Source organism: Lissotriton helveticus, chromosome 4_1, assembly GCF_964261635.1.
Source record: "Lissotriton helveticus chromosome 4_1, aLisHel1.1, whole genome shotgun sequence".
In the NCBI taxonomy this organism is placed as follows: domain Eukaryota; kingdom Metazoa; phylum Chordata; class Amphibia; order Caudata; family Salamandridae; genus Lissotriton; species Lissotriton helveticus.
In genome coordinates, this window is record NC_136063.1 from 1,403,191,435 (window position 1) to 1,403,217,149 (window position 25,715).

A 25,715-nucleotide genomic window follows, 5' to 3' on the forward strand; every position below is an offset into this window, starting at 1 on the left:
CTTTTGGCCGCTAAAAGTTAGTTTTACTTGGTTCCGACAGTAAGACGTCGAGACCACATCCGAACCCAATGGCGGAAAAAAACAATCTGGGGATGGAGCCGATGCCCATGCGCACTGTAGTCCAGGGGAGGAGCCACCTATCTCAGGATACTTCGAAGACTCTTCCAGGACAACAATGTGCAATCATCCGAGCCCAACACTAGGCGGCGATCTAATGCTAAGATATGAATTTAGCAGCCCACATGCCTCGAACATAATGTTTTCATATTATATCTCACACGGATAGCACTTTGCTAATCCTATGCTGAAAGATTTTGCTATATAAATGGCATAAGGCTTTGCCCCTCTCTAGCTCAGGGTGAATGGCACTGTGGTGATTCTATGCTTAAAAACTTAGCTAGAAAAACAGACATTTAAGGTGAGCAGATTCAGAGTGTCGCTGGTGTTGCAGGGTCCTCCATATAGGAGCTGCTCTCCACCTAAATGTGGGAACTACCCATATTGATTTATTTAAAAGTTTTGTATAGCGCAAAAATGACCAAAGTGGGTATCAGAGCGCATTACCATGGTTGATGAAGACATAGGAAAACAGCTAAAGGAGGAAAATCAAGGTAAAAGGAGGTCAATAAGCAACAAGAGCAAAAATTACATTTATGATGGACATAGGAAGAAGGCTGAGGGAGAAAGAAAAGTAAGGCAATATACATCAAGAGCAAAAATGACAATATGGCAGGCAACAATGGGTCGCAACAAATGACGTAATAATTAAAACAGCTAAACAGGCTTGAGGCAAGAGAAGAAAAGCTTCTAGTTCATCGCATTGCTCATTGGTAGCGCTTTAACTTCCCTTTTGAAGGTGAATGTAGAGGGAATCAGTCTTGTTTCCACTGGAAGGGAGTTCCAGATTCTCGGGGCTATGCCAGAGAATGTACGATTGTAAGTTTTAAGCTTATTACATTTCTTTGGCTTGAGCAGCAGTCTGCTGGTGTTCCTTGTGGGCCGGGACGCACCAGATAGTTCCAGCTTATTTGTCAGGTAGAGTGGGGTATTGAAGTGTGGAGTTCTATGGGTCGTACCAGCAATCTTTAGTAGGATTCTTGCCTCAAAAGGAAGCCAGTTGAGCGATTTCAGGTCCGGCGAAATGTGGCTGGTCTTCTTGGAACCCTTGACGAGTCTAGTAGCAGCATTTACAGATGCTCTGATGGGAGCTAAACTGAGTTTTGGCAGTCTGCATAGAGTAGCACTGCCGTATTCTAGTCTAGAGATGACCAGTTCTTGCACTGCCGATTTGAAGTCTTCTTGGGGAAGGTAGGGTTTGAGTTTTCTTAGGATGCGCAGTTGGAAGTTCGCTCCTTTGGTAGATGCTCTGATGTGATCCTTCATGTTTAGGTTCTTATCAAGCAGAAGTCCAAGTGATTTTGTGGAATCAATGATGTGTGGAGTGCAGTTGAGAGCGGTAAGGTTACAGAGATATTTCACAACCGTGGGGGTTTGCCTAGTGGGTGCAATGAGGAAGAATTCCATCTTGAGGGTGTTTAGTTTGAGATGGGTGGAGTTTAGCCATTTTAGGGTTTTGAGCAGGGTTCTGTTGAGAACTTTGATGTCTTCGGGGGAGGATATTTTCATGTAAAGTAGTTTATCATCTGCATACATGTGATATTGGATGTTGGAGGCTTTAAGAATTACAGTCAGTGGTCCCAAGAAAAGGTTAAAGAGTGTGGGGGAAAGTGAGGACCCTTGGGGAATACTCAGCATGCAGGGACTGGGGTTGGATAGAGTCTGACTGCATTTGACTCTTTGTGTTCTGTTGTTGAGGAAAGAGGCAAACCATTTAATGACCATGCCAGAGAGCCCCATCCTGCATTCCAAGAGGTAGAGTAGATTGTCATGTTTGACAGTGTCGAATGCAGATGAGAGATCGAAGAGGATCAATAGGCAGGCTTCATTCTGGTCAAGTAAAGTGAGAGCATCGTCCACTATATGAGTGATGGCCGTTTCGGTGCTGTGGCCAGTGCGGAAGCCCGATTGGAATTGGTCGAGCAGCTGGAATTGCTCAATGTGTTTGCGCAGTTGTTCATGAACACATTTCTCCAGTAGATTTGCCAGGGAAGGGATATTTGTGATTGGTCTGTAGTTATTCAGGTCTTCAGGGTTGGCCGAGGGTTTTTTGAGGATGGGGAGCACTAGGCCAGCCTTCAGGCAATCCGGGATCTCACCTTGAAGAAGAGAGGAGTTGATCATCTTGGACCGGAGCGGTGCTAGTGATCCTATCATTTCTTTAAAGAAGTTGGGGTGAGGGGGTCATTGAAGTGATTCGAGTGTTTAAGGGTTGAGAGAGTGATGAGGATGGTAATGTCATTGAGGGGTGTGAATTGATTCCAAGAGACATTGCTTTTGGGTGAGAGACCGTGATGCGTGGGAGGGGGCATGGAGAAGGAAGTGGCAGGAGTGGGCGAGAGTAAGCTTGCAGCAGACCTTAGATCTGATTCGATCTTATTCGTCTTTTTGTAGAAGAAGTCAGCAACCGCATCGTAGTTTGGCTGCAGTCGAGATATGTGCTGAATTTGGATGGATGTGTTGTTGGATTGTGTTTTAATCAGCTCAAATAGTCGTTTCGGGCAGTGTTTGACAATTGTCAAGTCGGGCTTTGAAGAATGTAACTTTCACCGTTGTGCTGAGTTTGTTGTATCGACTTCTTTTGAATCTTAGAGTTTTTAGAAGATCCGTGGTGGGAGTGGATCTCCAGGTGTGTTCAGCTAGTCTTAGGCTGCGTCTGTCAGCATTTAGGCTATCATTGAACCAAGGCTTGGAGTCTTTTATGGATATTATTTTTAGTTGAAGGGGGACGTAGAAATTCAGGGCAGACAGCATGGCGTTGTTATAGTGCTCAGTGAGGTCGTGAACTTCGTTCATGTTTGCAGGCGAGAAATTGCAGGGAGAAATTGCAGCGCGCTATGAGCTCATTTGTGCTTGTGTTATGGAGCGATCTTTTCTACTGTTTTAGTTTTAGTGCTTGTGTACTTTTGGGGTTACAACTTTCAAGGATAAGGAAGTTGTTATAGTGATTGTCTGACCAGTCACAGGGGAGAATGGATTCGAAATGAATGCAGTTGGGGTTGGAGATGATTAGATCTAGTATTGTGCCTAAGTTGTGTGTGGGACTGTCACAGAATTGAGTCGGGGAGAGGTCAGTTAGGATATTTTTGAGAGTGTTAACCGCCTGATCATACAGGTCATTCCACTGGACATTGAAGTCACCAATGAAGATCTGGGGGCAGTGTTGGCCCAGTTTGGAGGAGATGGTTTCCATAGTTTGTTCAATTAGAGGGAGGTTAGCACCTGGGGGTGGTAGAAGATGTGAGGCTGCATAAGGGTATGTGTGCTGGTGATGTCCATGCATTTGTATTCACAGGATGAGAGATTAGCTGAGGGGGACTATTTTGCTGTGGGAGAGTTGCAGAGATACAGGTTATGCCACCTCCTGTTTTCTTAACACGGTCAAGTATGATAATGTTGTGGCTGGGAGGGACTAGAATGTCAAGAATAGGGCCAGAGGAGTCGTTGAGCCAAGTTTCTGTAAGAATAAGGAGGTCAAGTTCTTGGGCAAGGATGAGATTTGCAAGGTCTGTGGCATGTTTCACCGCTGATCTACAGTTAAGTAAAATGCATTGCAGGTGTGATTTGTGCAGGCTGTCAGTGAGCGCGACTGTGTGATGGGGATCTGCATGAGGTTATTAATGTTTAAGGCATTGGCGTTGAGTCTGGGCGCTCTATGAGGGTTAGGTGTGATGCTTTGGATGGCCTCAGTGTTGGCTTGCTTAGGATATGTCAAGCTAGGGGCATTTAATGGGACTGTTTGTGAGGATCTAGAAGGGACTTTGATGGACGAATGTGGAGAGGTATACTGTTAGACCTGTCAGCCTTAGGGTGGTCTTCCCCTTTTTTTTTCGCTTTTGCCTCATTTCTTTTTGGTTGGCCTTAGGTCTCTGGGCACCTTCCCATTGCTAATCAATGCTAAGGTGCAGGTGCTCTCTTCCCCTAACATGGCTGCCACAGACCCCTGCTACTGCAGCGTGGTCTGTTTAGACGCACTCTTGTAACCAGGAGTTGGCTGGAACCCTTAAACATTGTGGCAATACCAGCTTACCTGCCTGCCCATAGCTAGAGTGAGGAAGCTCCTGGAACCTTCCAGAATAGGGGAGTGGCCACCAACTGCCAACTGACAACTGCCACTATAAAAGAAAAGGGAGGGAAACTTTCTAGTCAGTTGGGGCATCACTTACCTGTGGGACCCTGCGCAGGAGACTTAGGCGGGAGGGCCTAGTCAGGAACCTATACCACTGGGGGTGACAGGGTTTAGGCGCTGCCCACCAAGCTGTGTGAGGAACACTGAACTAGCCCTCTGATCTGGCCCGGCAGGAGGGGAACCCAGGAACCATCTGAAGTGACCTGCTGAGGAAAGCCTTCAACTCACCACCCCTCTCCTCAAGAAACCAAGATTCTAATACCACAGAAGGGCGCCAGAACCAACAAGCGCCAGGAAGAAGCCCCCCTGCGCTATCCAGGACTACTGGGGATCAACCAGGTATTGGGCTGTGTCACCTCTGTGCCCTTTTGCCGTAACCTGGGGGCCCCTGCGCTGTCCTGCCTTATCCCTTTTGCTGTCCTACTCTGCCTGAGCTGTTAGCCAGCCTGAACCTGAGGTGAAATGGGCTACCTGTGAAGCGCTCTTTTCCCCCTTTGGCGCTAGAACGCTGACCTGCCTGAACTGGGACTGCTTATCCTGCTCAAGCGCTGGGCCCCTGAGGAGCCCTAGATTCCTGCCTCCTGTTGCTGGCCGAGGTGCTGTGGTGATTGTCCCTAAAGCGCCGCGAGGACTGAGCGCCTCCGCTGCTAGGCGCTTCCCTGCTGGTCCCCTGACGCGCGTTATCACTGAGGGAGCCGCACAACTCACCGCCCCAGTCCAGGAGCTCTGTGTTCCTTGCCTTCGTTGTCGCGGCCCGGCGCGATCCCAGGGACGCCGGCGCCGCCTTTCTCACCCCCCTCGGCGGCCCCCGGAGCGAGGAGAGGGCCGCCGTAAATTCCTGATAGGCCGCTGTCGGCCTAGCTAGGCCCAAAGCCTGAAACTCTCCTCATGTGACGGGGGCATTGGAAGTGACTCCGCCCCCGCCGCGCTCGGATTGGCCACCAGCGTCGTGCCCCCGCAGGCCGCGCTGCCATAGGCGGCTGCGGGAGCACCTCCGCCCTCATTGGATCCCAGACCCTGCCTCCAGAGCGCCTTCAGGCCAATTGGTTCCCGGGCCTCTGACGTGCTCGTGGGCCCGAGAACAGGACGCGACCCTGCGGAGGGCTCCGAGGAGCAAAGGAGCCCCCTCCGCCCATCTACACCCTCGGGGCCGGCCCTAGCATCGGCACGGGGCCCCGTGCAGTCCTGAGGTGCCCCGTTGCCAGCCCCATCAGTGAGACACTCTGAAAGGGCCCGAGGAGGGCTGAAGGAAAGAGGTAAAACCCCCCTGGGGAGGCCCCGAGATCGCCCCTCCCCGCGGGAGACTGTGTTGGGCCCCGTCGGCCCCCCATTGTTGTTAAGGGTCACTGCAGGAATGCCAGGCCCCTAAACTTACCCTAGCATTGCGGAGGCCCTAGTAACTTTTAAGCCAGAGGAGAACCCCCCTGCTAGGAGTATGGTAAAGGCTAATGTAGCCGGTATATACAAAATGTGTATCTTGGCCTAATGAACTGTTTGCCCTACCTAGAGGAAGTGGTTACCTCTGCTGAACGACCCTTTACAATACTCATGAAATGTTTTACTCCTACTTAATCGTTGGTTTACTGTTGTCTAATACCAAGTTTCCTGGATGCCTTTAGTCACTAAGTGAAATGGTTGCTTACATAAGGAAATGGTTATGAATGGTTATGAATGCTTAATGCAATGTGATTTAAATGTATTTATAAAGCATTCCTTGCAGGTGCTGACTAGGAGCAAGGCTGTTGCCAGGCCTATGGTTATTTAATATTTAATATTTATTAATTTAAGTATTTATGGCCGAGTAATGAAACACCTGTGCTTTTAAAGGATGATTATAAGTTATTATTACTGTGATTTTTGGATTGCCCTGATATTGATTTTAGATAAAACTTGCTTATTTGAATCAACGAAACTGGTGTGGTCTCATTCTGTGCGTGCATTTATTGTCTCAGTGAATGCGTGTGCTGTGTAGTCACTTTACACCTAAGCTTTCGGGTGCCTACCCGCTCGAGCCAGGCTACCCCCGGGGAACTGGTGACCCCAGTTCCGACATATACGCACGGAATCAGGAGAGAATATCTGGATCTGACAATGGATTTTTGGATCTGGAGGGTCTAGATGGTGCAATTGGTATTCCAATTCTGAATTGGAGGTTTCAACTGGATCATATGCGGGATTTCCTGTGAGGAAGAGAGATCAAGGACCAGCTCGTCAGGGGACTTAATGAGTTTTGTATATTTAAGAAGTGAAGAAATTTTAATGGATGTAATTGCCTTTTTACTTGTTTTCATCCAAAGGATCGGTGCAGTTGGGGTAGGTCACTTGTGGGGAGCTGGCTGCTGAACATATTTGAACTTCTTATTTTTTGTTAAACCTTTGCTATGAATGGCTGAAGGCAGTGCAAGTAGGGTGTTGTGTGGTCATGAAGGGGTGTGCGCAGGACCTAGTTATGGGGCAAGCCTACCGCCTGAACCCTACTGTATATTAGAGGCAGGGTCTGGTGTGACACCTGGCCTTCCAGACAGCCTCCACTTTGAATGTCCAATATCTGTTTATAGGAGGGGTTTGTTGCTTGTGAGGGGGGGGAGCTGGCCATGGACACAGGCTATGCTCTGTTTTAAATGTGTCCTACTTAGGGATGAAGCTCGTGTGCAGAGGACTTTTGATGCTAGCAGAGGGTTGGGTGCTTTGCCTTGCAGTAATGACCAAGGAGGAAAAGAAAACTCCATCGGCCAATCAGAATTTATTTATTTATTTATTATTTATTAATAACATTTCTAAAGCGCGAACAATGGCCCTAGGGCGTCTCGGCGCTGAGGTTTCTGCAGTATCTAACCCAAGAAGGAGAGACTGAATTTAATGATTAAAAAGCCAGGTCTTGAGTTGTTTACGAAAAGACCAGAGAGAAGACCCAATTTGTTTAATTTTCAGTACAGCCGGACTTCTGAGGGACCAACCATCCAGAAATTTTCTAACAAGTCCACATTAAATTTGCAAAATAAAATTCCATGATGGGTACCATGTCTATTTTGGTCTTATTATGCAATCATGAGGTTCTGATGACATTTACAAAACACTTGTTTTTTTGCTTCATGCTTTATAATGTCACAATGTTTTAATACAATATATCCTAAGGTCAATCAGTCAGAAATGAAAGGTATCAAAGTACAATTTTTCATAAATTTTGAATTTCCAGCTCCCCATATCAAAGCAACACTGACCCATCAGCGATCAAAAACAAAACAATATGAGGTTACATGGAATGGAATTCTACACCAAGGACTCTCTGGCTGGATGCTCATTTCCTCATGAAGTAGTTGATAATCCAACCAGCCTTTATCTTAATAATCTGTTGTTGGAGGTTGTGAACTATAACCTTTTATTTCTTGGCTCAGCTAGCACTGCTGTTGTGGCATTGTCCTTTTAAATATATTGAACTACAATGCTATGAATGTAATTTTCTGTTCAGAGTTGAATACAAAAATGACTCCTCCAAGTAGTGTGCTCCTTGTTTCATATGAACTTTTTTTTGAAAGGGTAGAATTTGAAACCAATTAGATACCTTGTTTTTTTTTCTTGGTGTTCACAGGTTTGAAGATCCTTAATGGATACAGCCATAGAGATACTACTTCCATACACCAATTCTGTATCTGGGTCCATAAATCATGCGTTACAGAGGCACAACTTCTGTTCCAAGTACACACACATTCAAAAATGAGAACTGCGGAGAACTGCGAACAATTTAAACTTTTGTTAAAATTGTGTTGAATATGAATACGGCTTGTAATATGTTGTTTGAAAGTAGGAGTTAGATTAGGACAACTAAAAGTTGCAGATGTGGTGGTATATTTGAATTTATCATCCATGTTTGAAGCCTTGTGGGATTCACAGTACCCAAAACTAGTATTATGAAACTAATGCAATGCGTATATTGCAGAGTTTGCTGAGGATCTACAAATCCTTATGGAAGCTTACAGAGCATTGACAGGTTCTGAGAATGTAGTGTTTTATATTCAAATCGTTCTTGACTTTCTGGAACAATTCATTGTACTCCTTGTGCTCTGCAGTGAAGGAAACTGTCAGTTCTTTGCTGTAGTTTTCTATTTTAGAAGACTCAACATCTTTTTCTATGTTTCCAGTGGCTTCTAGACAAGAAACATAGGAGAGGAGAAAGGAAGAACAAGATGAAAAAGGAGAACAGGAGGATGTTCAAATGAGAATTCCCGGTCACTACCAGAAAACGTTGTATGTTTTTTTTTATTCCACTGGGTGAATAAAATTGATATCGAAATATGTGACTTGCACGTAGTATGAAAAGGAGCAGAGCAGGAGTAACCAACAGAAGCTTTAGAACCACATGCCATGAAAGGCAGCTGTTACTAGAAAAATAAAGATGAAGAGAGGTGCCAAACAGACAAACATATCTTCTCGAACCATGCAGTATGCCATTCCTGTTGGAAATTGATTGCCTGAAGAAATACTACAGGAGGAGCACAAAGCCAACGATTCCTATTATCAAACTGTGAAATTACATTGTTTGGTGTGTGGCACAGTAATCTGCTGTGGTAAACAAAACCTGGCTGCTCGGCTGAAGCAAATAAAAAAACACCAAGATATTTGCAAAACAAATTTAGTATTCTTCAGTTATCCCAGTTCTCTATTATGGTGTTGTACCATTATTTGTGAAGTACAAGTCTTGTAAAACTAAGACTGTTTTTATTTTCCCCTAAATAAAAGTTATAAAAAATGGTCTATGCCTATACAAGCAGAAAATGGTTCTTTTCAGATTCAACTTTAGTAATCTAAAAGAAGATAAAAAGATCTGTCTTGTATGTGAGTGAGGGAGAGAGTGATTGAAAATGCAGATGACAAGGAGGGAGAATGAATGAAACAGTGTTTGAGAGAATGAGTGCAGGAGTGTGTGAAATGTACAAAATGAGTGAGAGGGACTGTATGGGTGAGTGTGACAGTAGGAGACACAGCAAATGAGAAAGAGTGAGTGAAAGTGAAAAAGTATGAGGCATGTGGTAGGGAGAGTGAGTACATGAGAGAACGATTCAGAAAGTGAGTAAGAGACATAATGATCAGTGGTGAGAAAAACATGAGCGAGAGAGTGAGAGTAAGATGGATAAAGTGGATGAGTGTGTAAGTTACAAAGAGTGAGTTACTGAGAGACAGTGACTGAAGTGAAGGTAGGTGTGATGGACAATGTGAGGGAAATGGTAAATGAATGAGTGGATGAGCGCGATAGTAAGTGAGAGAGCGTGAACAAGTAAGGATGTTAATGAGTGACTTTAGTTAGTGAAAATGAGTGAGAGGGAATGAGTGAGCATGTAAAAGATGCGAGAACACGTGTGAATGACAGTGAGCTAAAATAAAGTTGGATATAAGGGAGTGTTTGAGTGAGTGGGAGTACATAAGAAAATAGGGAGAGGGGGTCAATAAAGAATGAGTGAGAGTGAGTAAACCTAAGGGTGTCAGTGAGTGAAAGGGTGAACGTATGGAAATTATAGACTGAGTCAGAGGGAGTGAAGGAGTGAGTGTGCAATGGAGAGAGAATGAGTGAAAATGAATTGAAGCGAATGAGGGTATGAGGGAAAGAGAGTACATGAAAGTAGACTTGTGAGAAAGTGAGTTAGTGAGTAAAATTGAGGGAGTAAATGAAAGGATGAATGAATGAAAATGAGGGAGTGAGTGGGAGGGATTGAATTAGAGGAGTGAGTGAGTGAGCAAGTGAGAGTGACTGAAGAGCGGAAGTGAGAGGGGTTAGAGTGTAAGAATGAATGAGAGAATACATGTAAAAAATAAAGGTTTCCCAAAAACAGTGTTATTGGCTTTGCTGATGCTTGTTTTTAAAGCAAACTGTGCTGCTTAAAGGGACATGGTAAGGTCCTAAAAATACTTACATTAAAAAAAATACATTGAGAGGAGAATGCAGAGGTGAACACAGATGTCCGCTGGTCTACCCCAATTTGAACAATGTAGATTTTCTATGATGTATTATCACTTTATTGACAACATTTTCCATTTTCAAAGATTACCTGCGCCACAACCAAATGCTATCAATTGCACTTGCTAAAGCATTACATAATAATCTAATCATCACAAAAAGGGCGCTACTACACCACTGCTAATCCCTAGCAGTGCGAAACATAGTCCTTTGTCCATGTTCTTTGTTAATATATCCATGTTTGTTCATCGGATCAGCGTGTGATCAAGGTATTTGTTTGCCAAAACACGTAGCGACTGAGGAATAAAAGGTTACATTTGCACAAACAAAGGACTTTCGAGTGTGCGCTTTATTTTCCACAAATTTCGGAATACAAGGTCCGGCTGTAATTCCACCGGCACTGCTCACCACCTGAAGATGGGATTGATCCCAGAAGGAACCCTCTCTCAATTGTAATATATTTATATATATGCGAGTGCGGCGTCATTGTTACCTACCTGATCTCCATTGCCCAAAGCCAGTGAACAAGGGGAACATGCCCGAAATGCGCATGGTGATACCCCGGCTGGTTGACTGCTTGAACTGCTGTGAATGTAAACCTGCAGTCTGCCAAGAAACGGAAAGAAACACGCTGCGTGTGGCACTTTCCAAATGGAGCGCTTTTCGATTGGATTATATATATATATTATATATGACACCAACCTCCTTTTCACAAAGGAGCGGAGGCCACAATGGGGGACGGCTGGGCTGGAGAACACCTTTATTCACACGTTGCAGAGGCGAATGCATTTCGGCCATTACGGCCTTCGTCAGCGCCCTCAATAGTCAGGTGGCTTTCCCCACAAGCACTTAATATGTGTCCTGCCCCATGCTAATTGGTCATGGTAGGCTTCACCCCATGATGTCTTCGCTCACCACATAGAGCACACATCGTCCTTGAGAACTCAAAGTCCCAGAGTGCACTGCAACTTTAGGTAGGTGATACGGGGGAGTATGTAATATTTTGTTGTTGTCAGAGCTTCAGCAGGACACTGCGTGATGTAAGTTTGGCCAAATTCCTGATATGAAAAATGAACCTTGGCACCCTCCTTGGTCCCCGACTGCACCAATCCGCAGGTCCGGTGATCCTTACAGCGGGGGCAGAAACGGCAGTCCTTCTCCGCCCAGCGTGAGGCCAAATGACCTCCTCACCGCTCCATCTATCTCCGTGCCTGGCAGATGGGCCTGGGTAGATCCGATCCCTCGGAATAAAAACTTGCCGAAGCAGTTGCCAAAAACTCCCAGGCCAACTTGTAGTGCGGGGGCCTTAATAAGGCGCCTCTGGCTTGCGCGTAATTTATGACACCAACCTCCTGTTCACAAAAGAGCAGAGGCCACAATGGGGGACGGCTGGAGAACACCTTTATTCACACGTTGCAGAGGCGAATGCATTTCGGCCATTACGGCCTTCGTCAGCGCCCACAATAGTCAGGTGGCTTTCCCCAGATTAAGGCCCATTGAGTCCTGAGGGTCCCTGGGGGCCAATTAACCCACCAGGTACCACCAGTAAGCGCCACAGAGCTGAGTTGCAGTGTGGTATAAAAAGGGGGCATGGCCTATGACCACCTCTCTGCAACACAGCTCCCTGGCGCTTACTGGAGGTACCTGGTGGTCTGGTTGGCCCCCAGGGACCCTCAGGATTCAAGAGGACTTAATCCCCCAATTTAAAACTCATCACAGGGCGCATTTGCACACCTGTCACATCAGGCCACGACCCCTCCCTGCACCACTGTGCAAACGCACCCCCCTGGAGCGTTGTAAATTGGGGGATTAAGTCCCCTTGAGTCCTGAGGGTCCCTGGGGGCCAACAAGCCCACCAGCTACCTCCAGTAAGTGCCACAGAGCTGCATTGCAGAGAGGTGTAAAAAGTGGCATGGCCTCTCAACACCTCTCTGCAGCTGCTCCCTGGCGCATACTGGAGGTACCTGGTGGGCTAGTTTGCCCCCAGGGACCCTCATGATTGAAGGGGACTTAATCCCCCAATTTACAATGTGCCAAGGGGTGGGTTTGCACACTTGCTATGTCAGGCCCCGCCCCCTCCCTTTACCACTGTGCATAAGCACCCTCTGGCGCGTTTTAAGTTGGGGGATTAATTCACCTTGAGTCCTGATGGTCCCTGGGGGCCAACAACCCCACCAGGTACCTCCAGTAAGCACGAGAGAGCTGCATTGCAGAGAGGTGTAAAAAGGGGCGTGGCCTCAGAACACCTCTCTGCAACGCAGCTTCCTGGCACATACTGGAAGTACCTGGTGGGCTAGTTGGCCCACAGGGACCCTCAGGATTCATGGGGACTTAATCCCCCGACTTAAAATGCACCACAGGGAGCATTTGCACACTTGTCAAATCAGGCCACGCCCCCTCCCTGCACCACTGTGCAAATGCACCCCCTGGTGCATTATAAATTGGGGGATTAAGTTACCTTGATTCCTGAGGGTTCCTGGGGGCCAACTAGCCCACCAGCTGCCTCCAGTAAGCGCCACAGAGCTGCGTTGCAGAGTGGTGTAAAAAGGGTGTGTGGCCTTGGACCACCTCTCAGCAACACAGCTCCCTGGTGCTTACTGGAGGTACCTGGTGGTCTAATTGGCACCCAGGGACCCTCAGGATTCAAGGGGACTTAATCCCCCAACTTAAAATGCGCCACAGGGCATGTTTGCACACTTGTCACATCAGACCATGCCCCCTCCTTGCACCACTGTGCAAACGCACCCCCCTGGAGCGCTGTAAATTGGGGGATTAAGTCCCCTTGAGTCCTGAGGGTCCCTTGGGGCCAACTAGCCCACCAGCTACCGCCAGTAAGCGCCACAGAGCTGCATTGCAGAGAGGTGTAAAAAGTGGCATGGCCTCTCAACACCTCTCTGCAGCTGCTCCCTGGCGCATATTTGAGGTACCTGGTGGGCTAGTTTGCCCCCAGGGACTCTCATGATTGAAGGGGACCTAATCCCCCAATTTACAATGTGCCAAGGGGTGGGTTTGCACACTTGCTATGTCAGGCCCTGCCCCCTCCCTACACCACTGTGCAAATGCGCTGAAATTAAAAATAAAAATAAATCTTTTTTTGGCCCCGGTGGTCCTTTGGGGACCCCCTGTGCAGGCCTAGGGGGTCAAGGAGTTTCTACCCTGCCCCCTTCTGTTGTTTTCTACCTTTGTTTCTCTGTTTTCTGGTTACTCGCTTCTACCGAGCCACAAGATGGCTGCCAACACTTCCTGGTTTGGAGTGCTGACAGCCAATCATAGTGAAGCTCGTGCACGGGACTTAGGCTCCGCCCAGATATCAACACTTTTATTTTTCTATTTTCTCAGCAACTACTTAACGGATTTACCCACGCACTACCTTTGTGACACATTTGGGGTAATTCCGTTCAGTAGTTTCAGCTGTAGCCTTGCACAAAGTTTCCTATGGGAAATTGATTTTTTCACTTCTATTTTTTGAATTTCTCAAAAACTACTGAAAAGATTCACACCGTTTGAAAAAAAGGTCGCTTTCTGAACCAAGCTCTACCTTTCTGCCAAATTTGGGGTAATTCCCTTCAGCAGTTCAGGCTGTAGCTCGTCGCAAAATTTCCTATAGAAATGAACATGGGGAAAAGTGTTTTGGGACCCCACTTTTTCTCAGCTCCCCCTTGATGAATCACCGCCAAACTTTCAGGATAGGAGCTGACCTAAAAAGTGCAACTTTTTGGAACATTTCCTAAAGATTCGTAAAACGACGCCTAGGTTATAAGCAAATCAAAAAATCCTTTTCCGATGGAAACTAGGTTGTAACTATAACTACATACAGTCGACCGCCAGTAGGTAATATATATATATATATATATATATATATATATATATATATATATATATATATATATATATATATATATATATATATATATATATATATATATATATATATATATATATACCTCAAACCGAGTCCATCAGCAGAGAACGACTCCCGCCCTGCCGGAAAGACACGTCGGACACGGACGTTCGAGTTAGTGCAAATGTATTTAGATTGTTGCAGATATATGCCGCATGACGTTTCGGCTCCGTGGAGCCTTGTTCACATGACAACTCAAATCTTAGCAGCGCTCATTTTAAAATGACAGTGCAAGTTTGAAATTCACCACGTGACTATTGCATGCATAGACAAGGAAGAAAGCTTGCTTGTTAGCACCAAACCACGATTGACATATATTTATATTTCTCAAAGTTCATTCGTGTTGCTGGATATTTGTCCAGAATGAGTGGGCCATATAAAATTGACCCTGAACACTTATAATCATGTTTTCTACATAATCATGTTTAAATAACATTGCAGTCAAATAAGCAGTATACACCAAAGCTGGCCCATGTTGAAATAATATTATACACAGCATATTGAATATTTTAGCTGGTGGTACATAAAATTTGCCATGGCATAGTTGCTGACATACAGATGGCTTTCGACATGTCATTAGGTATGTCACACAGAGTACTGAAAAGATAATACCGGCATGAATGCCCTTGCGGAATGTTCGTAAAATACTGAACATAATCCTAAAATAATTCAAAATGCATGTATATTTGATCCGACCTGTCGGCAAAGTATGCATATTGACAGATATCTGTTGAAATAACAAAAATGCTTAATACATACTTTTCATAATTAGATGACTGTCATATAAAGTGCAAATGTGCAAAATAGTGCAAGTACGTAATGTAAACATGACAACTCAATTGCCCTGGATGTTGTAGAAAAAATCCATGCATAATACAGTACTCAATATAGCTTATATAAATATCCTCCCACCTAGGCACATTATATTTTATGTCAGTCATTAATATAAACTGTCCTTACTTGGCTAGCTGCCATAGAAAGTGCAAATGTGCAAAATGGTGCAAACCAGCATTGTAAACATAAGTATGAAATCCACTATCCGGGTATCATAATCCCTCCCTATTGCATACAATATCAATATGAAATGTAATGGAGTAAAAAATGAATCCCTAGGTCAATACTCAAATAACTCATATGGTCTTCATCTCCACATTTGACCAATCATCGGTAGTGCCAATCATCGGTAGAATAACCCTAGAGAATAGCAGCATGGGCTAGATCCATTTGTAATAAGCAAATATAAAGTGCAGATGGGCATACGTTTGTGCAGCTACTGCAATGTTAGCTATGATGTAAATTCCAACTAATATCATGTTCCAGTTGGGCTAAAACATTCCTCTTGATAATAATCATATTTAAAGTGATTCACAGTCTATGAGAGTGAAAATACATACATGAGAATAAAAAGTGTCCCACCTGGTGTACACAAAGATGAAGTAAAACAAGCATTTGCAATGCATAAGGTCTCGCATTAGGAAAGTTTGAGCTATTGGTATTTTAAATGACACATTTGTTATATATGTGTTGGTTTTGAAAATAGCAAAAATAATAGCTTTGTCATTTACAATGCCAATAGTTATAACTTGTGACACCTATAGCATTTGTAATGCAATATGTGTTGTATTCACGTGACTTAGATGTATTGATATTACAAATAACAATGGCTTTGAATTTTTTTAATAATTAATACTTAAATAAAAGTTATTGTAATTTATAATGGCAATAGCTTAAACTTTTGTAAATAACTTTTGTGAAGAATATGTTCAGTGTATTTTATTGTGACGAAAATCCAAGAACAGAAGTGAAATACTAACCTCTTTTTGTGACATTTGTAATAAAGCTTGAAACATTGAGAGATCATATTTGACCCAGTTGTTGGTAAATGGTTGCACAGATTGATGCTGTGGTGGGGCTGAGAGATGTTGTGGTGGCGACTAGTGATGCTGTGGCATTCAATGATCCTGTGGTAGCGTATAGTGATGTTGTTGTGCCCCTTAGTGATGCTGTGGTGATGCGATAGATAGAGTGAGTGGGATAGATAGATAGAGTGAGGGCGATAGATAGATAGAGGGAGGGCGATAGATAGAGGGCGATAGAGAGATTGAGTGAGCGAGATAGATAGATAGATAGATAGGAGTGAGGGCGATAGATAGCTAGACAGATAGATAGAGTGCTGGCGATAGATAGATAGAGTGAGGGCGATAGATAAATAGCGTGAGGGCGATAAATAGATAGATAGAGTGAGGGCGATAGATAGATTGATAGATAGATAGAGTGAGGGCGATAGATAAATTGATAGATAGAGTGAGGGCGATAGATAGATTGATAGATAGAGTGAGGGCGATTAGATAGATAGAGTGAGGGCGATTAGATAGATAGAGTGAGGGCGATAGATAGAGTGAGGGCGATAGATAGAGTGAGGGCGATAGATAGAGTGAGGGCGATAGATAGAGTGAGGGCGATAGATAGAGTGAGGGCGATAGATAGAGTGAGGGCGATAGATAGATAGAGTGAGGGCGATTGATAGAGTGAGGGCGATAGATAGAGTGAGGGCGATAGATAGAGTGAGGGCGATAGATAGAGTGAGGGCGATAGATAGAGTGAGGGCGATAGAGTGAGGGCGATAGATAGAGTGAGGGCGATAGATAGAGTGAGGGCGATAGATAGAGTGAGGGCGATAAGATAGAGTGAAGGCGATAGATAGATAGAGTGAGGGCGATAGATAGATAGAGTGAGGGCGATAGATAGACAGATAGAGTGAGGGCGATTAGATAGATAGACTGAGGCCGATAGATAGAGTGAGGGCGATAGATAGACAGAGTGAGGGCGATAGATCGATAGACAGATAGAGTGAGGGCGATAGATCGATAGACAGATAGAGTGAGGGCGATAGATAGATAGATAGTTGTGTGTGGTTGTGGTTGTGTGTGTGGTTGTGGTTATGTGTGCGTGGTTGTGTGTGGTTGTGTGTGTGTGGTTGTGTGTGTTATGCTTTGTTTTTCTATGTTTTGTTATGCTATGTTTTGTTGTGTTTGGTATGCTATGTTTTGCTAGGCTATGATATGTTTTGTTTTGTTATGCTATGCTAATTTTTGTTATGTTATGCTATGTTTTGTTATGCTATGCAATGTTTTGTTTTGCTATTCTATGCTTTGTTTTGTTATGCTATGCTATGTTTTTTTGCTATCCTATGCTTTGTTTTGTTATGCTATGCAATGCTTTGTTGTGTTTGTTATGCTATGCTTTGTTATGCTATGCTATGTTGTGTTGTGTTTTGCTATGCTATGCTTTGTTTTGCTATGCTATGTTTTGTTATGCTATGTTTTGTTATGCTATGTTTTGTTATGCTATGTTTTGTTATGCTATGCTATGTTTTGTTATGCTATGCTTTGTTATGCTTTGTTATGCTATGCTATGTTTTGCTATGCTTTGTTTTGCTATGCTATGTTTTGTTGTGTTTGATATGCTATGTTTTGCTATGCTATTATATGTTTTGCTATGCCATGTTTTGTTATGCCATGTTTTGTTATGCCATGTTTTGTTATGCCATGTTTTGTTAGGCTATGTTTTGTTTTGCTATCCTATGCTTTGTTTTGTTATGCTATGCTCTGTTTAGTTTTGCTATCCTATGCTATGTTGTGTTTTGTTATGCTATGCTATGTTGTGTTTTGTTATGCTATGCTGTGTTTTGTTATGCTATGCTATGTTTTGTTGTGTTTTGTTATGCTATTTTTTGTTATGCTATGTTTTGTTGTGCTTTATTACGCTATGCTTGGTTATGCTGTGCTTGGTTATGCTGTGCTTGGTTATGCTGTGCTTGGTTATGCTGTGCTTGGTTATGCTGTGCTTGGTTATGCTGTGCTTGGTTGTGCTGTGCTTGGTTGTGCTGTGCTTGGTTGTGCTGTGCTTGGTTGTGCTGTGCTTGGTTGTGCTGTGCTTGGTTGTGCTGTGCTTGGTTGTGCTGTGCTTGGTTGTGCTGTGCTGTGCTGTGTTTTGCTGGGCTGTGTTTTGCTGGGCTGTGTTGTGCTGTGCTGTGTTTTGCTGTGCTGTGCTGTGTTGTGTTTTGCTGTGTTGTGTTTTGCTGTGCTGTGCTGTGTTTTGCTGTGCTGTGTTTTGCTGTGCTGTGTTTTGCTGTGCTGTGCTGTGTTTTGCTGTGCTGTGCTGTGTTTTGCTGTGCTGTGCTGTGTTTTGCTGTGCTTTGTTTTGCTGTGCTGTGTTTTGCTGTGCTGTGCTGTGCCGTGCTGTGCTGTGCTGTGTTGCTGTGCTGTGTTTTGCTGTGCTGTGTTTTGCTGTGCTGTGCTTTGCTGTGCTGTGCTGGTTTTGCTGTGCTGTGTTTTGCTGTGCTGTGCTGTGTTTTGCTGTGCTGTGCTTTGCTGTGCTGTGCTGTGTTTTGCTGTGCTGTTTTGCTGTGCTGTGCTGCTTTGTTGTGCTGTGTTTTGCTGTGCTGTGCTGTGTTTTGCTGTGCTGTGCTTTGCTGTGCTGTGTTTTGCTGTGCTGTGCTGTGTTTTGCTGTGCTGTGTTTTGCTGTGCTGTGCTGTGTTTTGCTGTGCTGTGCTGTGTTTTGCTGTGCTGTGTTTTGCTGTGCTGTGCTGTGTTTTGCTGTGCTGTGCTGTGTTTTGCTGTGCTGTGTTTTGCTGTGCTGTGTTTTGCTGTGCTGTGCTGTGTTTTGCTGTGCTGTGCTTTGCTGTGCTGTGTTTTGCTGTGCTGTGTTTTGCTGTGCTGTGCTGTGTTTTGCTGTGCTGTGTTGTGATGTGCTGTGTTTTGCTGTGCTGTGCTTTGCTGTGCTGTGCTTTGCTGTGCTGTGTTTTGCCGTGCTGGGTTTTGCCGTGCTGTGTTTTGCTGTGCTGTGCTGTGTTTTGCTGTGCTGTGTTTTGCTGTGCTGTGTTTTGCTGTGCTGTGCTGTGCTTTGCTGTGTTTTGCTGTGCTGTGCTGTGTTTTGCTGTGTTTTGCTGTGCTGTGTTGTGCTGTGTTTTGCTGTGCTGTGTTTTGCTGTGCTGTGTTTTGATATGCTGTGCTGTTTTGCTGTGCTGTGCTTTGCTGTGCTGTGTTTTGCTGTGCTGTGTTTTGCTGTGTTTTGCTGTGTTTTGCTGTGTTGTGCTGTGCTGTGTTTTGGTGTGCTGTGTTGTGTTGTGCTGTGCTGTGTTTTGCTGTGCTGTGCTGTGTTTTGCTGTGCTGTGCTGTGTTTTGCTGTGCTGTGCTGTACTGTGTTTTGCTGTGTTTTGCTGTGCTGTGCTGTCCTGTGCTGTGTTTTGCTGTGCTGTGTTTTGCTGTGCTGTGCTGTGTTTTGCTGTGCTGTGCTGTGCTGTGTTTTGCTGTGCTGTGCTGTCCTGTGCTGTTTTGCTGTGCTGTGTTGTGCTGTGCTGTGTTGTGTTGTGCTGTGTTGTGCTGTGTTTTGCTGTGCTGTGCTGTGTTTTGCTGTGCTGTGCTTTGCTGTGTTTTGCTGTGTTTTGCTGTGCTGTGCTGTCCTGTGCTGTGTTTTGCTGTGCTGTGCTGTCCTGTGCTGTGTTTTGCTGTGCTGTGTTGTGTTGTGTTTTGCTGTGCTGTGTTGTGTTGTGCTGTGCTGTGTTTTGCTGTGCTGTGCTTTGCTGTGCTGTGTTGTGCTGTGTTGTGTTTTGCTGTGCTGTGCTGTGCTGTGTTGTGTTTTGCTGTGCTGTGCTGTGTTGTGCTGTGTTGTGTTTTGCTTTGCTGTGCTGTGTTTTGCTGGGCTGTGTTGTGTTTTGCTGTGCTGTGTTGTGTTGTGTTTTGCCGTGCTGTGCTGTGTTTTGCTGTGCTGTGTTGTGTTTTTCTGTGCTGTGCTGTGTTGTGTTTTGCTGTGCTGTGCTGTGTTTTGCTGTGCTGTGCTGTGTTGTGTTTTGCTGTGCTGTGCTGTGTTGTGTTTTGCTGCGCTGTGTTGTGTTTTGCTGTGCTGTGCTTTGCTGTGTTGTGTTTTGCTGTGCTGTGCTGTGTTGTGTTGTGTTTTGCTGTGCTGTGCTGTGTTGTGTTTTGCTGTGCTGTGTTGTGTTGTGTTTTGCGGTGCTGGTAAGGGTATGTGAGGGTGTGTGTGAGGGGGTGTGAAGGTGAGGGTGTGAGGGTGAGGAGGTGTGTGAGGGTGAGGAGGTGTGTGAGGGGTGAGGGGGTGAGGGCGTGAGGGTGAGTGTCTCCAATGAATGTCACTGCTTCGCCTTCTTTGAAAATGTTCAGTGCTGCAAATAGAGCATGCCGCCCTAATTATCACAGCATGAGGCCCCAAAGTGATCATTATCACAGCATGCAGAGAGCCGCCCCACGCTGCTGGAGCACTCAACTGCACATTAATTATAGTTGAGTGCTCCAGCAGCCTGGGGCGCCTGTTGACATGCTGTGATAAGTGGGTCTCATGCTGTGATAATTGTTGCGGTGCCTGAGGAAGTGGAGACTCCTGCTGGGATAATTGTTCTTGTGGCGCCTCAGGAAGTAGAGTTTCATGCTGGGATAATTGGTCTGGCGGGCTTGCAGCGCCTGACGTCCAACAAACGTGCACAAGCTGCTCAACCTTGAAGCACGTTCACAGACCTGGGTCGGCTCGTACCCAGGTCTGTATCGGGCTCGTTCACAGCTGTTACTCCCTTGACAGGGAGGAAGGTGACTATAGTCTCGCTGGCGGGAGCGCTTCGCGCTCCAACGCCAGCTCGACCTAAAAAGGGGACTAGTATGTCAAAAAATATTAAATCCCATCAAATAGCAGCAACAGTATTTAAATCCTAAATTAAAGGAACTGTCTTAATTAATATCTGTTTCAGTTAGTCAACATATGCAAAAAGTCAAGGGAACCCCTATCCAATACTGATTTCGATTTGATAGATAACAAGATGAAATCACGTGAGACTCATTTCAGATAATGATCCCCCCAGCCAGGGATACCAAGTACTCGTAAGGGGATGGACTGTGAGGTGACTCCTAAATAGCTCAGAGTAAATTATTTGAAACCATAAATAAAGGTCACTAAGGACATGCCAGCCGGCCGCCTTACTAAAATAAGAACCAAGTAAGTGTCCATCAACATGTCAGAGAGTACTATAATCTAGGGTGAACACGTATACATATCCTCAGTTACATTGAGCCCTCCCGGAGACTTCGTGTCAAGTTGTAATATGTATTTAGTCTCCAACCTGCGAAGTTTTGCTTCCTTGTCCCCTCCTCGTCTGCTTGCTTTGACTGCATCAATAACAAAATATTTAAGGCTGCTGTTATCACCCTGAGGCAAATCACGGAAGTGTCCAGCAACCGGATAAGTATTATCCTGGTTGGCTATCGCTTTCAAATGTTGAAGTATGCGTTTATGGACAGCTAACTTCGTGCTCCCCACATACCTCAACAGACATGGGCACTGCAATACATAAATAGCGTATTCCGTCTCGCAAGTTAGTACTTGGGTGATTTGATATTCATGATTGCTAAAACCATCGGTGTACGTTTTTTTGTTAATCCCATGTACACACGATTTACAGGTTTTGCATCTAAAGAAGCCACTGTTATTTTGCAGCCACAACGTTTTTTCAATAGTTTCAGGACAGGTGTCCACCAGTTGGTCTTTTAATGAGGGGGCTCTCCTAAAAGTGAGAGAGGCTCTACAGGGTAAGGTGGAACCAATAACGGGATCATTCAGGATTGTTGGCCAATTTCGATTGATAATTTTGTAAATTGCCTTTTGTAGTCTACAATATCCTGTTATGATCCTAAAAGTACTGCTGGTAGTGCTACTAGGCAAAGGGCTAATAGTGACAGACTTACTTTCAGATTGTGCGTCTTTGCTATATCTATCCAGCAGATCTTGTCTGTTGTGCCCCATAAATTTAATGCGGGCACTTTCAATAACTTGTCCAGAGTATCCCCTCTCTAGAAGCCTGCACCTGCTAGCAAATTGGGCTATTTCTAAATCTTGGTTGTCACTACAAACCCTCCTAATGCCCAACATTTCCCCGTAGGGAATGCTGGCAATTAGATGAGCAGGGTGAGCACTTCCAGCATGTAAAATAGTGTTTCCTGCGGTACAGTTTAGTTTCCAATTTGCTGTCTTTGACATATACCTCAATATCTAATAAGGTGACAGAGGTTTGGCTCAATGTTGCTGTGAAGGCTAAATTAAGTTCATTTATGTTAATATCCCTAATGAACTCCTTGGCTAGTTGTTCACTGCCTCTCCATATCACAAATAAATCGTCTATAAAACAAAACCACCCAATTACATTGTTTTCAATGGCCTCACGATGTTAGGTTTTGAGGACCAGTTCCTCCCAAGCTCCCATGTGAAGACACGCGAAGCTTGGGGAGAAACTGGCCCCAATTGCCACTCCTTGTAGCTGTTGATAGAAAAGGTTATTGTACATGAATACATTGTTCTTTAAGCAATATTCAAGCATCTGTAGCAACATGCTGTTATGTTCAAGAAAATGATCAGACCATTGAGAAAGATAATATTCCACTGCCGCTAAACCATCACTATGTACAATACTGGTGTAAAGCGCGCTGACGTCGAGTGCCATCCTCCAATCTCCTTCTGCGCACTCTATTTGCTGTATTTTGAGCAGAAAGTCCCCTGTATCTTGTACAAAAGAACTAAGAGAACGAACATAACCCTGAAGAAAATAATCTATATAAATAGATGTGCGTTCCAATAATCCTCCCCTGGCTGAAATGATTGGTCTGCCAGGGGGGGTTTTCAAGTCCTTATGTACCTTGGGGAAAAAATATATCAGGGGTGTTACAGGATTTTCCACTCTGAGGTACTTGAATTCTTCCTCAGAAATCATTTTCTTTGGCTTTCCATTTGATTAACTTGTGATGGTACTCAGATTTGATAATTTTTAATGTTACTGTATTGATTCTTTCATAACATTGTCGATCATTCAATTGGAGGTACGCCTCCTTGTTATAATTGTTTCTTGTCATTAGGACAATGTTACCTCCTTTATCACTCCCACGTATGACAACATCCTTCTCTTTAGTCATGCGGGAAACCAATGCTTCATATTGCTGTTTTTGTTTGTCATAGTTTTTCTTTTGTATGCATATCTTTCTCTGGAGGTCTTTGAGTTGCTTTACAGAATTCTCGTGAAAGATGTCAATCACATCTCGTGGCATGACAGGGTCGAACACTGATGGTGGTCTGAATGGAGTTTTGGCTGAGGCCCGATTTTCCGATTTTCTTCACCAGATTGAAACTCGTTAGGGTCATATCCTGCACCCTCAGTGTCCCATAACTCCACTATCGCTCCTGGAATGGGGGTTCCAGGGATATTGGTAATGCTCGCTGAGGTTAATTGTTGTCCAATGGTATTCTTCTTAGGTCTTAAGGCATAATATTTGCGCAACTTACTGCTTTATAGAGATCACATCTAGTAGCAGCATAATTAAAATTGCATGATGGAGCAAAGGATAGTCCGAGTTCCAGGATGTTTTCTTCATCCACTGAAAGCTGCAAAAAAGTGAGGTTGATGATAGTACGATTTGAGTCATTACTTGTTGTTATTGTTTGGTTGACCATTGGTCCCTGCCTCTCTTTTGCTTTGGGGAACATCACTTACAACGCAACTTTTACCACGCAGTGCCTTTACGACGCAACTTTTACAACGCAAACCATTACAACGAAATGTGCTGGGGCGCTCTAGGATGGGGAATGTGTTTAATGTACTATCCAACACCTTCCCTACTATCCACGGGGACTGGAGTTGGAATAGTAAATTAAACAATTCACTATCCAGCGCCTAAAAGCATTATGCGTTGTAATGGTATGCGTTGTAAAACTCACGTTGTAAAAGCATGCGATGTAAAAGCATGCGTTGTAATGTCGTACAGCCTTTTGCTTTTGATAATTTGTTCCTTTTCCTCGCTCTGTGCCTTTGCCGTCGCTTGTAATTTGCCCGTTGTCTTTGTAGTTTCTTTGAATTCGTGGCCTGAGCGACTGCAGCCTTTCCTGGCATAAAAAACGAATCTCTTGTCCAGGTGAAGGCTTGATCTGTGAGCCCGATGTGGCATTATTGCGGCGCTCCGATTCAGACTCAGTATCGACTTCCGAACTGATCTCAGATACTGAGGAATCTGTCTGATCTTTTGTTTTTCTGTTGAGTTTGGGCTTGGATGGATTTTTGGAGGCCGGTCCACGCAAAGCATCATACTTTCTTGAGAATGTAAAGATTTGCCCTAACTCATAATCATTGCGGTCACGCGGAAACTTATAAGTTTTTCTCTCCATAATTTTTGCCTCTTTCTTTTTGAGCCGTACATTCATTTAATTGGTTCATTTGGTTTTCTCATCCTGTTCCCCCATTGACTCCAACTGCTAATAAAGTGCTGCTATTTCTGTGAGCACTACTGCTCGATCAATGTCCGCATATTTTATGAGTATGAGCACTAATCGACGTGAGGCTTCCAAATTGCTTTCTGCCCACTCTCTCATTAAATCCGGATTAGGATTTTCATATGTAGGAGCAGATAAAATGTGTAAACCCCGGGGGATGCGATTGACATCAATATATCTTTGAAGGGACTTGGATTCCCACCATTTTGCCTGTTCACTCTTTAATTTTTTCTCCAATAATTTAAAAATATCTTTTAGCGTACTGTTGCTGCTACTGGCTCCATCATTCGTCCTTCCCCGTATATTGCTGGGAATGGGTGAGCTGTCGGAAAACATAGTTAATGCTGCTGCCTCCCGATCCTTAACGTTATATATATATATACTATGCTGAATTTGGTAGATTATGTCTTTAATCGTATTAGGTTATGATCACTTCTCCTCTGGTTGTCTGTTTTGGAGAAAATTTGATCACATGTTGCTCCCAGACTGTATGAAGCTAGACAATGCGATGAAGATCCTGTGGCTTGGCTTGCCTATAAAAAAAAGGGCAGCCACAGGCTGGACATGAAAGAACTATTCAGTTACCCTGCGAGTCTCTCATCCACCATTAAACTCTCTTTAAATGTACGATTTTAAGGATGTGTAAAAATGATGGGGACAATATTGAAAACCGAAACCATACGGTTTCACATTGCAGTCAAATAAAATCTACATCTGGTATAGAATCATACCTTTCTTGGGTCACAATTAGTCATCACAGATATTTAGTAACAAGGTTGAGATTTAATGTAATTCATTTTAGGTTGCGTTTCCTGAACCCGTTGCTCATTCTAGTAACCGTGTGAGCAATGTTCGCCTCAGGCTATGCTGTTTTTTAGGCTTTTTTGTACATTATATTCCTTGGTTTGGAAGCCTGCATTTTTCAGCAACTACTGTCCGCAATCTGGGGATTATATTTGAAGATAAGCTTAAACTTGAAGCTCAGGTCACAAAAACAACTGCCTCTTGTTTTGCGATCATCAGATCCCTCCAAAAAATGTTCCCGTTACTACCTTCTCAGGTACGTGCACAAGAAGCCAGATGTACAATTCTCAGTAGGCTTGACTACTGCAACGCTCTCCTGCTGGAATCCCCTAACTTCCAGTTGGACAGATTGCAAAGGATCCAGTCAGCAGCTGCCAAACTGGTCTTAGGGTGGCCTAGAAGCTCCTCTGCCTCTGCAGCCTTAGCAGAACTTCATTGGCTCCCCCTGAGACAGAGAGTGCAATTTAAATCTTTCTGCCTTGTTTTTAAAGCCCTTCAC

General features: G+C 44.4%; 1 protein-coding gene and 1 long non-coding RNA gene across 4 annotated transcripts in view; one reads left to right on the forward strand and one right to left on the reverse strand.

Moving 5' to 3' along the window:
- Positions 1-8,512, forward strand: part of LOC144829133 (uncharacterized) — a 142,243-nt gene extending 133,731 nt beyond the window's left edge. The window contains exon 4 of the long non-coding RNA XR_013610598.1: positions 8,386-8,512. This is a non-coding gene — a long non-coding RNA (uncharacterized LOC144829133). The remainder of the gene's footprint in view (positions 1-8,385) is intronic.
- Positions 1-25,715, reverse strand: part of LOC144829132 (glutamate decarboxylase 1-like) — a 927,195-nt gene that overhangs the window by 158,678 nt on the left and 742,802 nt on the right. The window lies entirely within an intron of this gene.